Source organism: Pholcus phalangioides, unplaced genomic scaffold (assembly GCF_987345545.1).
Source record: "Pholcus phalangioides strain wild (caught in Gottingen) unplaced genomic scaffold, Ppha-v1.0 ptg000005l_1, whole genome shotgun sequence".
In the NCBI taxonomy this organism is placed as follows: domain Eukaryota; kingdom Metazoa; phylum Arthropoda; class Arachnida; order Araneae; family Pholcidae; genus Pholcus; species Pholcus phalangioides.
Genome location: NW_028301598.1, coordinates 12,249,283 through 12,260,128, shown reverse-complemented (window position 1 = coordinate 12,260,128; position 10,846 = coordinate 12,249,283).

The window sequence follows — 10,846 nt, the reverse complement described above, 5'->3', positions numbered from 1 at the left end:
GACCACCTGAAGTGGTTCTGATCATCTCCTGGGTGCACAAACTTCCTTTGTTTCCTTTTTGGTCGTTGAAAAACGATTCCAGGTGGGTCCAGTTCAATCAGTTCAAGAATCGTTCACAACAGCGGACAAATTACTGAACACACACACAACCAATTGCGAATGCTTTCATTTCAAGATACGCTCGATAATGTATACTCAACTTTATGTGGCTTTTTGAATCACGCATGGTCCCCGCCCAGGGTCTCCTAGGCTGGAATCTCTGTCGAGCCCCAGACCAGTTTCTGTCAACCCCACTTAAAATGTTTCGCCACAAAGAGCAACAGACCAACGATACAACAATTCAATGATTATGCTTCAGTCGCAGTTAGAAAAATTGATGGCAGATGGCAGCACTACACATCAAGCCTTTCTTACATCTTAACTGGTGGGGATTTTGCCCCACTAGCCTTTCTATTCGCCCCACCAGTGGAGATAAAAAATGACCACTGGTGGGGCAGAGCCCTTTTTTTGTTGGAAGGAAAGATATAGATCACGGGTAGTCGACTTCTTTCTGTTCGCGGGGCGGATCAGTGGTGCAACATCGGTGTATAAACCGCTCCATTATTAATTGAAGTAATTAGTTGGTTATTAAATTAATTTCGTCACTAGAAATAAGAAGTTGTAAGCAGTTTGTTAGTCAAGAAATCTGCTGTTGGAACCGATAGTTCAAATAATGACGACAAATCTAATTTTTTTACGTTACTTTTACTTTGTCGCGGGCCGCACAAAATCCCTTCACGGTCCAGCTATTGGCCACCCCTGATATAGATCAACTAAAACGATAAGTTCTCCAGGGACGGCCTTCTCTGGGTTTTTTGCTCTCATAAAAATTTAGACAAAGAGGATATAGAGGACAGCCGAGGCGAAGGCAGCAAGCATGTATCTGTTAACAATCATACTAAAAATTCTAAAAATTATGACTTCTCTGGTGATAATATTCATTAAAAGATTAATTTCAGTGCCGTCTTTATGCTACCTAAAAAGATTGAAATTCTATTGACCGAAATAATATTTTAGCCGAGTTTCTTGGTTCGAAGTCGTACATGGAGGGAAGAATAACAGGACGTGACGCGACCAGCGCCTCCGTTGAGAAAGCATGAGGAATCTAGGTTGCCAGATGAAGCCAGTGATCGCTCTATTAAAGGGACCAAGTAAGCCCAAAAAAACCGTGGCTTCCCATGCTTTCCTATGAGAAACATCCCCGTTTTTAAAAATCATTTAAAAATTTACTATTCATTTTAGGAACTCCATTTTTACCCCTCAAATTGTTTGGATATATTTATACAATTGAACGAGAGCTTTTACAATTTTAGTTGTTATTTGTTTTCGAATATTAACTTCAACAACATGGAACCTTTTACAAAAATAACCAAAATTTACCTATATCTTGTGCCACAAAATTTCTTCTCGGCATTTTAATTTAAAAAAAATTATGCCAAAGTATGTAACACCTCAGCGTTGAGAGGGACACAATGTTTAAAGACACTTGAACAAGCGGTGTTTGAAAAAATCGGACTTTTTTTTGCGAAAAACATTATATATGCAAAACATTAGCATATATAATGCCTTTCAGCTGTTTATATTAAAATATCGTTGAAATATTTCCAGTCCAGGTGGAAGAAAAACTAGAGCACAGACAATTTTAGATTTCAAATTCAATTCGAAACTTTTTGTCAAATTTTCGTACACATACCACTTTAAAAGCAAAGTAATTGGTACAAAATGAAGAGAAAAAAAAACAGCCCAGATTATTTTTCTAAATACTATAGGCCAGAGAGATGACTTATCGCGGCTCGTAAAAAAAGTTTTCTATTTTTTAATATTTTTTTCTCAATACATCTACATAGTGGAAAGTTCGGATGGGCGGCATATACAGTCAAACCTCGTTAGCACGTCACTCCGCTTACCGGGTCACTGTTTGGAAGTCCCAATTGTCCTCAGGCAGGAATTGGCACAGCTAGGGCTCACTCCTTTTAACGAGTCACTCCGCTTACTAAGTCATATTTTTGCTCTCCCAACTCATTAGCAAGGTCTGACTGTATTTCCAGTAATACGTACTCAAAAATATGGGAGTGGATACGTATTTAAAAATATGAGAGATAACGGAAGAAGGGTGGCGAAATTTGTACAGCCTACAGGCAGCAAAACCATAAATACACAGTGGCGGACGACGTTCGAGCACTTCCAGTACTTTGAGGCACGGGGGCGGCAAAATGCTGTTTGCCCCGGACGGCTGAATCATGTTTGCCCGGGTGGCAAAAATCCTAGCTACGGCCCTGTCAGAAGGTGCTCGAGCACCTCAGAACTGATTCAGAAATCAAAATTCTTCATGTAAAGCTTAAGACGAGCGCCCACTCCCTGAAACACTCTCGAAATGTCCCGGATCTATCATAATGATGAACGAAACAAAAGGGCAAGATAAACAGTTAAAAGAAAAAAAATTATGAAATTGCATTTTATTGCAGCTTCATATTATTTTAATTAATCATATTCCCATAGACATAAATGTGATGCATCAAATTTTTAAATAAATTGAAGCACTGAACTAAAAACTTATGACGAGTCGAGCGTGAAAAGTGATCTTCTCCTTTTTCAAAAATAAATTAAAAATATAACAACCCCTTATATAAGGATAAGATTTTATTTTTCCCCTTTATTAGATCATGTAGATTACCTGAAGACGCATTAAATGGTCATGGTGCTTAAATTTATTTAGTTACTAGCTGATACCCGGCGACGTTGCCCGCCCCATAAAAAATTTATATATGTATAGCTTAATAATTATATCTTAATGAAAAAAATTTCTGCATCAAGTAAGAAAAATTACTTTTATTTTTAAATATTTTAATTAAAAACTTCAGGCAATCGCTTGTGGATACACACAATATTTTTTCTTTTTCCATCTGGTGTGTAGATGTACAAATTTTTGGGATTACCAACACGCGACGAAAAGCTGTCCGTGTGAAAAACAGGGCTCATGTAGGTTGATACCTGCCATTACTAACAACTGGCCTTGCGCTTTGTTGATTGTCATGGCAAAAGCTAAACGAATCGGGAACTATAATCGCTTTAAAGTGAATGGCATTTCTTCAGTGATAATTGGGGTACGTGGAATGAAGACGTCTTCTCCTCCAGCACATCCAGTTAGAATCGTTGCTTCAATGATGTAATTGTGCAATTTCTTCACGCAGAGTCTGTTGCCATTGCAGAGTATCGGTATCTCCAAATTTCTTAAAATCATTTTAGGTGCTCCGACTTTGAGGGTCAAGTTGTGTGGTGGCACACCCGGAATATCCAAAGAGTTCAGAAATTCTGCAGGATACAGAACTGTCTGCGCTGAGTCTGTGACAGTGTCAACCGATTTGTAAGATGTGGAGTCTCCCGGAATAATTTTTAGGATTTTCCCGTTGATCTTGTTCACACTGTCATTTTTCGGTGCCAGAATCGCACTCTCACAAAGCCACTCATGGTTTCGGTGATTTTGTTGAATGTTTGGGAAGACGTGGTCTGCAAGTTCTTGAACTGAGTCTATATATATAATAACTGGCAAAATCCATTTGGGAACGTTATCAGTTCAGTGCTTGGGTCTACGGGAATTCTTCCATTGCCAAGTTTGATCAACTGATGTGAAAATGATAGCAGTGCTGAGTCATTTTGCAGTTGAACTCGCATGTTGGTGGATAATGATAATTTTTTAGCTTCGTGCCAGAGTGTTGATGTCCTAACAAACTCGAGGCGACCACCGATAGACAGCACCTTCACTTCCAACCCATCTCACTAATGGCAGTAAATTGCAATGTAGCGATATGGCCAGAGTTGGTGTTTGGTGAAGTAGAGTGCTGATGTTTTGAGGCAAGCATTGAGTTCATCAGCTGGCGTTGAACATTTTTATTCTCAGTTTCATCGCCGTAGTTGTTGTTCTCTGTTGTTAGTGACGCCATATGTCCAGCTTCTGCAGCGAATATTATTCAAACTCCTTTTAAGCACTTTTTAAATTGAAACTATACCTCAACGATGGGTGGTTGATGAGATAAAGGCCACATTAGCACTTACAGGACATGCAAGCAAAAATATCTGGCACTTCCCGGGTTTTTTTTAATTACTGGGAGGATTGGAAAAGTGACAAACCATTATAAAGGAATAAACTGTTATGATGGCAGCGTTAAAGATGTGACAAACTATTGTAAAGATATATACACGTCTGAAATGCATTGTTGGGAACCACGGTAACCAAAGTAAACGTTCCGAAAGTGATTGTTGAGGCCCCCAAAACCATTGTTGCCCGACAGTTTTTCGCCCATTTCGGGCATTTGCCCAGCTCTGACGAACTTTTAAAGTAGCCTACGGCTCAATCCCGGTCCTGTTTGGTATATATGCAAAATCTGGCGACGATCGGTCTAAAACTGTAGATTTGTATAAAGAGCATACATACATACATACATACATACATACATACATACTTTCACATTTATATATAAGATTAATATTTTAAAAGAATTCGATCTGGCAAAACACATGTTAAGTATAGGGAAAAGAGCAGTTTGTTTGGGCTTACTCGTCAGCCCATAGGGTTGCCACAACGGCTTCAATTTTCGTTCCCGATGTCACCTCCTGTTATTCTTTCCTCCATGGAAGTCGTACCCCGAAGTTCGAGGAAAAAAAATCAATCCTACTTTCAGGGGGAAATTTTTTTCTTTGAACTGTTGTACCTTTTCATATGCTTGAACTGACCATATTTCTTCGAGAGAAATACGGGAAATTATGATTCCAAATACGGGACATCGCCAATTATCGCCAAGAACGACAACAAAAGTGAACAAAGTAACCAAATATTGTTGAAATTACGGAAAAATCGCAATGGCGGGAAACGAAGCATTACTGAAATTGCAGTAGATTAAAATAAATTCCACGTCATAAAACGTTCACCAAGACAAATGTGGGAGATTAATGTTCTTATTTATAGTTGTAATTATCATAATGTAATTTATGAGTTGAAAAATAATTTAAGTCTTTGACTTCAATAAAGAATAAAAATCCAATTGGGCGTCATGTAAAATCTGGAGACACCGGAACACTTTTGCCAAAAAGTCGGAACGGCAAGAAAAAGAAAGAAAACCAGGACTGTTCTGGGAAATACGGGACGTATAGTCACCCTACATGTGCCGAGCTTCATCCTTCCCCCTCCCCTCGCTTTTGTCACTTGGACATGTAGCAGTCACTTACATTTGATCAGTTGATTATTAGTTTTCGTTGCTCGGATCAGTCTCATCCTATATACCATATTTCTGATATTGAATAGTTTTATGCGATTATTTTTTGAGGTTTTTTTTTTGTTAATTATTTGTTTGATATATTTTTACGGTTGTTGATCAAGAGAACCTAAAAAAATTATGAGTGATAGTGAAGTGGTTATAGTGACGGACTCACGATGCGAGGATCCGGGTTCGAACCCCACAGTCGTGGTCGGCTGAAGTTGGTTTTCTGTGGTTCCCAACTTCAAGGCGCAAATGCGAGCCGATCTCCCCGTTAAAAAGTCTCGCCACAGAGAGCAACAGTCCTACAACGATAAATCATTCAATCGTAACACTTCACTCATAGTTAGAAAAACTGGTGGCAGATGGCAGCACTACACATAACAAGCATTACAGAGAAACAAAAAAAAACTTCACGTCAGGTTTCACTACACGTACATTCCCGCATGTACCGATTCGTTGGGGGTTCCGCGGGGGGGGGCTATGTTGGCGGGGTGCATGTGTGGTGTAGCAGTAGTAGGTAGGGCTTCCAAAAAATGGCTCGGGGATCCATGATGTCTTAAGTGAGCCACCTCGTTGGGCAATTTGCCTGTTGTGGCGTTGTATTTGTATTTGAAGAACTCTTCGAAAGCTCGGAAAGTGATTCCATCTCTTAAGCGAATCCGACGATGACGATTTGGCGGAAGCAAGAGACTGGTGTGAAGCGAGTTAGTTAATGATACTCACAACAGTACTGACGGGAATTTCGTACCTGTGTAAGCGTAAGACGGTTGTCATACTAGGAGATTTCAATTACGAAGGTATTGATCGGGGGAACCTTTTATCTAGAGATCAGTATGAAAAATATCAGTATGAAAGAGACTTTCTTAAGTTGGTGCTCGAAAATTTTTTTGTATCAGCTTGTAACAGAAGCCACTAGGGGTACTGCTATCTTGAATTTAGTTCTTACTAGTTCTGAGGATCTAGTTGAACATGTTTCGGTGGGGGAAGAGCTTTCTTCCAGTGATCATCGTATAGTCAGATTTCACTAACTTTTCCTTGGGTAAGGTTGATAACAAAAGACTGGTTCCTTGTTTTCGAAGAACCAACTTTGATGTTTTGAGAAGAAGGTTAGCGGAAGTTTTCAAAGACCCATCGGAATCAGTAGGGGTGGTAAGTCCACGTTAAGAATTTAGTACGAAGCTGTCCTCTGTTTTGCACGACGTCATATCATTTGATCGAAAAAAGCGTGTGTTTACATCGTACCCTCTATGGTTTGGGGATAGCGTGCGTAACCTTTATCTTGAAAAGAAAAGAACATTCAGAGAGTATAAAAGTGGACGAGGTGACGTATCATTGTTTACTGATAAAAGAAGTGTGTTAAAGAAAGCGATGAGTGATAGTAAAAAGGAAGTTGAATCTAGGTTGGCAGAGAACATTGGCTCTGACTCAAAATCATTTTTCCGATATGTCAATAATGGGTGTAAAGGGACATTTGGTCCTCCCTCGATAGGAGGCTGTAGGTTAGAAAGCAATGTAGGCATGTGTAGTGCTTTCAATGAATTTTTCGCATCGGTTTTTTAATGGAGATAATGATATTCGATATACGGGTGTTGCATGGGGTAATAAAACGCTCAACGATATTCAAGTAGAAGACGTGGAGGTCCTAAATCTTCTAAGGAATGTATGTGCAAGCAAAGCACCAGGACCAGATGATATCTATCCCAGGGTCCTCAGGGAATGTGGTAATGAATTGTTGGGGCCAGTCGCACAGATATACAGGAGTAGTGTTGCTGAGGGTATCGTCCCAAGGGATTGGAAACTTGCTAATGTTGTTCCGATATTTAAGAAGGGTAGTAGAGAAGGTGTGTCCAATTATCGTCCAGTGAGTTTGACGAGCTCCATCCCGAAAATTTTGGAAATTATCATCTAAATGCAGTTTGTGAAGTGGATAGACGAGAATAATGTATTGTCAGATAATCAGCATGGGTTCAGGAAGGGGAAGTCACGTGTAACTAACCTTCTTTGCTTCTATGATCACGTGACTAAAGCTTTGGGTAAGGGTAAAAATGTAGATGTTGTTTACCTTGATTTCCAGAAGGCATTCGATCGTGTCCACTCTTGAAGCGTTTACACGAGATTGGAATTGGGGCAACTTGTTGAATTGGATAGAATCGTGGTTAAGAAATAGGTCGCAACGAGTTATGGTGAACAGGGAATTCTCTGGTTGGAGAGGCGTCACAAGTGGAATTCCTCAAGGAAGTGTCTTCGGCCCCATATTTTTTTCTCTTTTTATCGATAAACTCGATCAGGGTATCGATGGGATTACTAGCAAATTCACAGATGATGTGAAACTAGTGGGGGTAATCCGGAATCAATGTGATAAGGAGTTGCTCCAGACCAACTTAGGGCAAATGACTGGAGCATGACGTTTAGCGTTGATTTAGCTCTCATTTGGATTCGAACAACCCACGGTTCTCTTATGAGTTGAATGGTGTTACTATCCCGGATGCAACTAGGGTCACCGATTTGGGAATTCTCATTGACGAGCGGCTTAGGTTTTCTGAACATTGTTCAGCGGTGGTCAAAAAATCGAATAGAACCAGCATGCATTAGAGATAGACAACTCTAGCATGCTGTAAGGTTTGGAAGGCCATACCTACAGAGGGACATAGACTTGGTTGAAGGGGTGCAGAGAAGAGCTACGCGTGTCCTTATTGGCACACGGGGCTTGAGTTATGAAGAGAGACTTCATTTTTTGAATATGTTTACATTGGATGAAAACGCAGGGGTCGAGGAGATATGATCGAAGTGTTCAAAATTTTCAATGGGATGGATAGGATGAACCATGAACTTTTAGTACATCGTCAATCAACTGCTTTTACAAGGGGACACCAGTATCGATTGGTGAGGGACAATGCAGGATTATGGTGTCGCAGGGAATTTTTCTTTAATAGGGTTGTTAGAAAAATGGAATAACTTACCCCCACAGGCAGTAAATTGTAACACAATTGACACGTTTAAAATGAAATATGATAAACATGTTGGGGTAAATCGAGAAGCTATCCATACTTAGTATAAGACAACCATAAGTATTTTTTATGGGCATTGTATAATATTTTATCATGTGTATATATTGTTTACAATTTTGTTAATTGCATTTTTAATTGGGTTGCTATATTTTTGAAATATATGACATCCATATTTTCATGGCCATCTTTTTTTCAGCCACCTCGTTGGTCATTTTGCCTGTTGTGGCGTTGTATTTGTATAAATTAGAATGAGCAAGCCTCCGCTTGCACTTCCTCATTTCCGATTTGAAGGAACACCTGGTTTGAATGCCTACGTAGAAGACATCAGCAATCCATTGGATTTTTTCCAACTGTTTTATGACGATCACCTTGTTGGAGATATTGTTCAAAAATAGAACAATTATGTTGAAACGTATTTACAGACCAATGATGTGACGCCCAAGTCTAGGGCTTCCCAATGGGAGTAGACAACCGTATCAAAGATGAAAGTGTTTTTTGCACTTATGCTTCTTCAAGGCCTCATCGAAAAGCCAGAAGAAAGACAGATGTGGTCGCAAATTCCAATGTTGTGTACGCCATTTATTCGCAAATTAATGCCACAGAGAAGGTATGAACTCATGATGAAATTCCTGCATTTTGAGTCTGATTGATGCAGAGAATATCCTACCACAGCCCAAATTGAAAAATAATTGGGATGTTTTAAAACCATTATGCATGAAATTGCAAGCTGTATACACCCCTGAGAGAGATATATTGACGAATCTCTACTTTCATACAAGGGCCGTCTCTCATGGATGCATATCATTCTATCAAAGAGGACACGGTTTGGAATAAAGAGTTTCTTGCGTTGCGAGTCCAACCAAGGCCATTTTTAATCATCATCAAATCCCGTCCCATCCAGCATCTCTTCTGCTATAGATGTTGCTACCTTTAACAGTTCTTCTCCTGAGCCGCCGTTTTCTATAGGGGGAAATCCTGCGGGCGGCCAACAAGCTCAACCTGAAAAAATCTGCAGGACCTGACGGACTTTCTAACCGCATCGTCCAGGTTATCATCAGAGCAGTCCCAAACTAAATCACAGACTTTTTCAATAAATGTTTGCTTCTTGGTGTATTTCTTGAAGTCCGGTACTCTCGTTTTTATCCCTAAACGAGGACACTCTTCATCTGCATCTCGGCCCATGACGTTAACATCTAACCGGGGCAAGATACTCGAACGCCTTTTAGTTCAAAGTTTCTCGTTTTTTCCATCCATTTCGGATGGGACGCTCCACTGATGATGCTCTCAATCATCTTCAAGCTCTTCTCTCCGCCCTCATTTCTCTCGATATTTGAGGAGCCTTCAAACCTTTGGTCACGAAAAAATTATCAACAGCTTATCGTATAATCTTCCTCTTCCACCGACATTACGCCATACTCTTGAGGACTAGGTTGTTGCACGCTTTCACAAAAACCCCAGAATGAAGAATTTTGGCACGCCGTAGGGTTTTCTTATATTCAGCTCGTTTATGGTGAAATAGTGAACGAAGAATAAGCTTGTTTGATGAGTCAGTGGTGCTGAGGAATTTTCGTTCGAGAGCTCGCACTTGACGCTTGGCCCGTTGAAAGTCTGAGCTCCACTAACTGAGACCGAAGCGTGGGGTGAGCTGAATACGGAACAAGGTTCCCTTAATATGGGATTCTGTATCATCTAGTAAATTGTCCACCGCGATAGAAGCGGCCTGGATATCATTAGATTTCTGGAAAGCTTCTTGTAGTATAGCCAGCCTGGGATGGAGCCTCCTGCAGAGTGTCTTCCACTTGCATTCTGTAGTTTTGTACCTAGGAAAATCGTGGTGACAGCGAGTCTTGGAAATCAACTGAGATGACCTTGTGTTGGCCAATGGAGATTAATCTGCCTACTGACCACTGTGCTAAAGTTGCCAGAGTGGAAGAGTTCATTAACGTGAGATCTGGCCAGCCTTCACGATCGCCATGTTGATATGTCGGGGTGCCAGACTTGTTCAAGATAATTAAGCGGTGACGGTTAATGAAAGACATTGCCATGGAGCCTCGGACGTCCTCCTTTTTATATCCCTATTGGGGCTGGTGACTATAAATGCCGGCGCCGATAAGCACATGGGACGATTTATGGTTCAAAAATACATATTCCAGATCTTCTAGTGGTGAAGAATATGCAGAGATCAGTACCATCTCCAAGCCCTGTAAAGCAATTTGTATAGCGACAGCTGAATCCAAGACGGCCACAGTAACAGGATGTATCTGAGGATTATAACATATGATAGCCGACCTGCCATCTTTGGAAAGCCATCGTTTCCAATTCTCCTGAAGGCCCTTGCGTTCGTGCCTAATAGTCCAAGGCTCTTGAAGAAGCAGAATAGCAATTCTACCCGTCAATGCTTCTTGGAGGGCGTGTATCATAATGGACTGACCATGATCTGCGTTGTATTGGCAATTTTGAGGAATTTAAACATATGATTCATAATATGATTGAGCTCTAGCGTTTTCAGGAACGTGATATGTTGGCCTCCCCTACGACCTACCT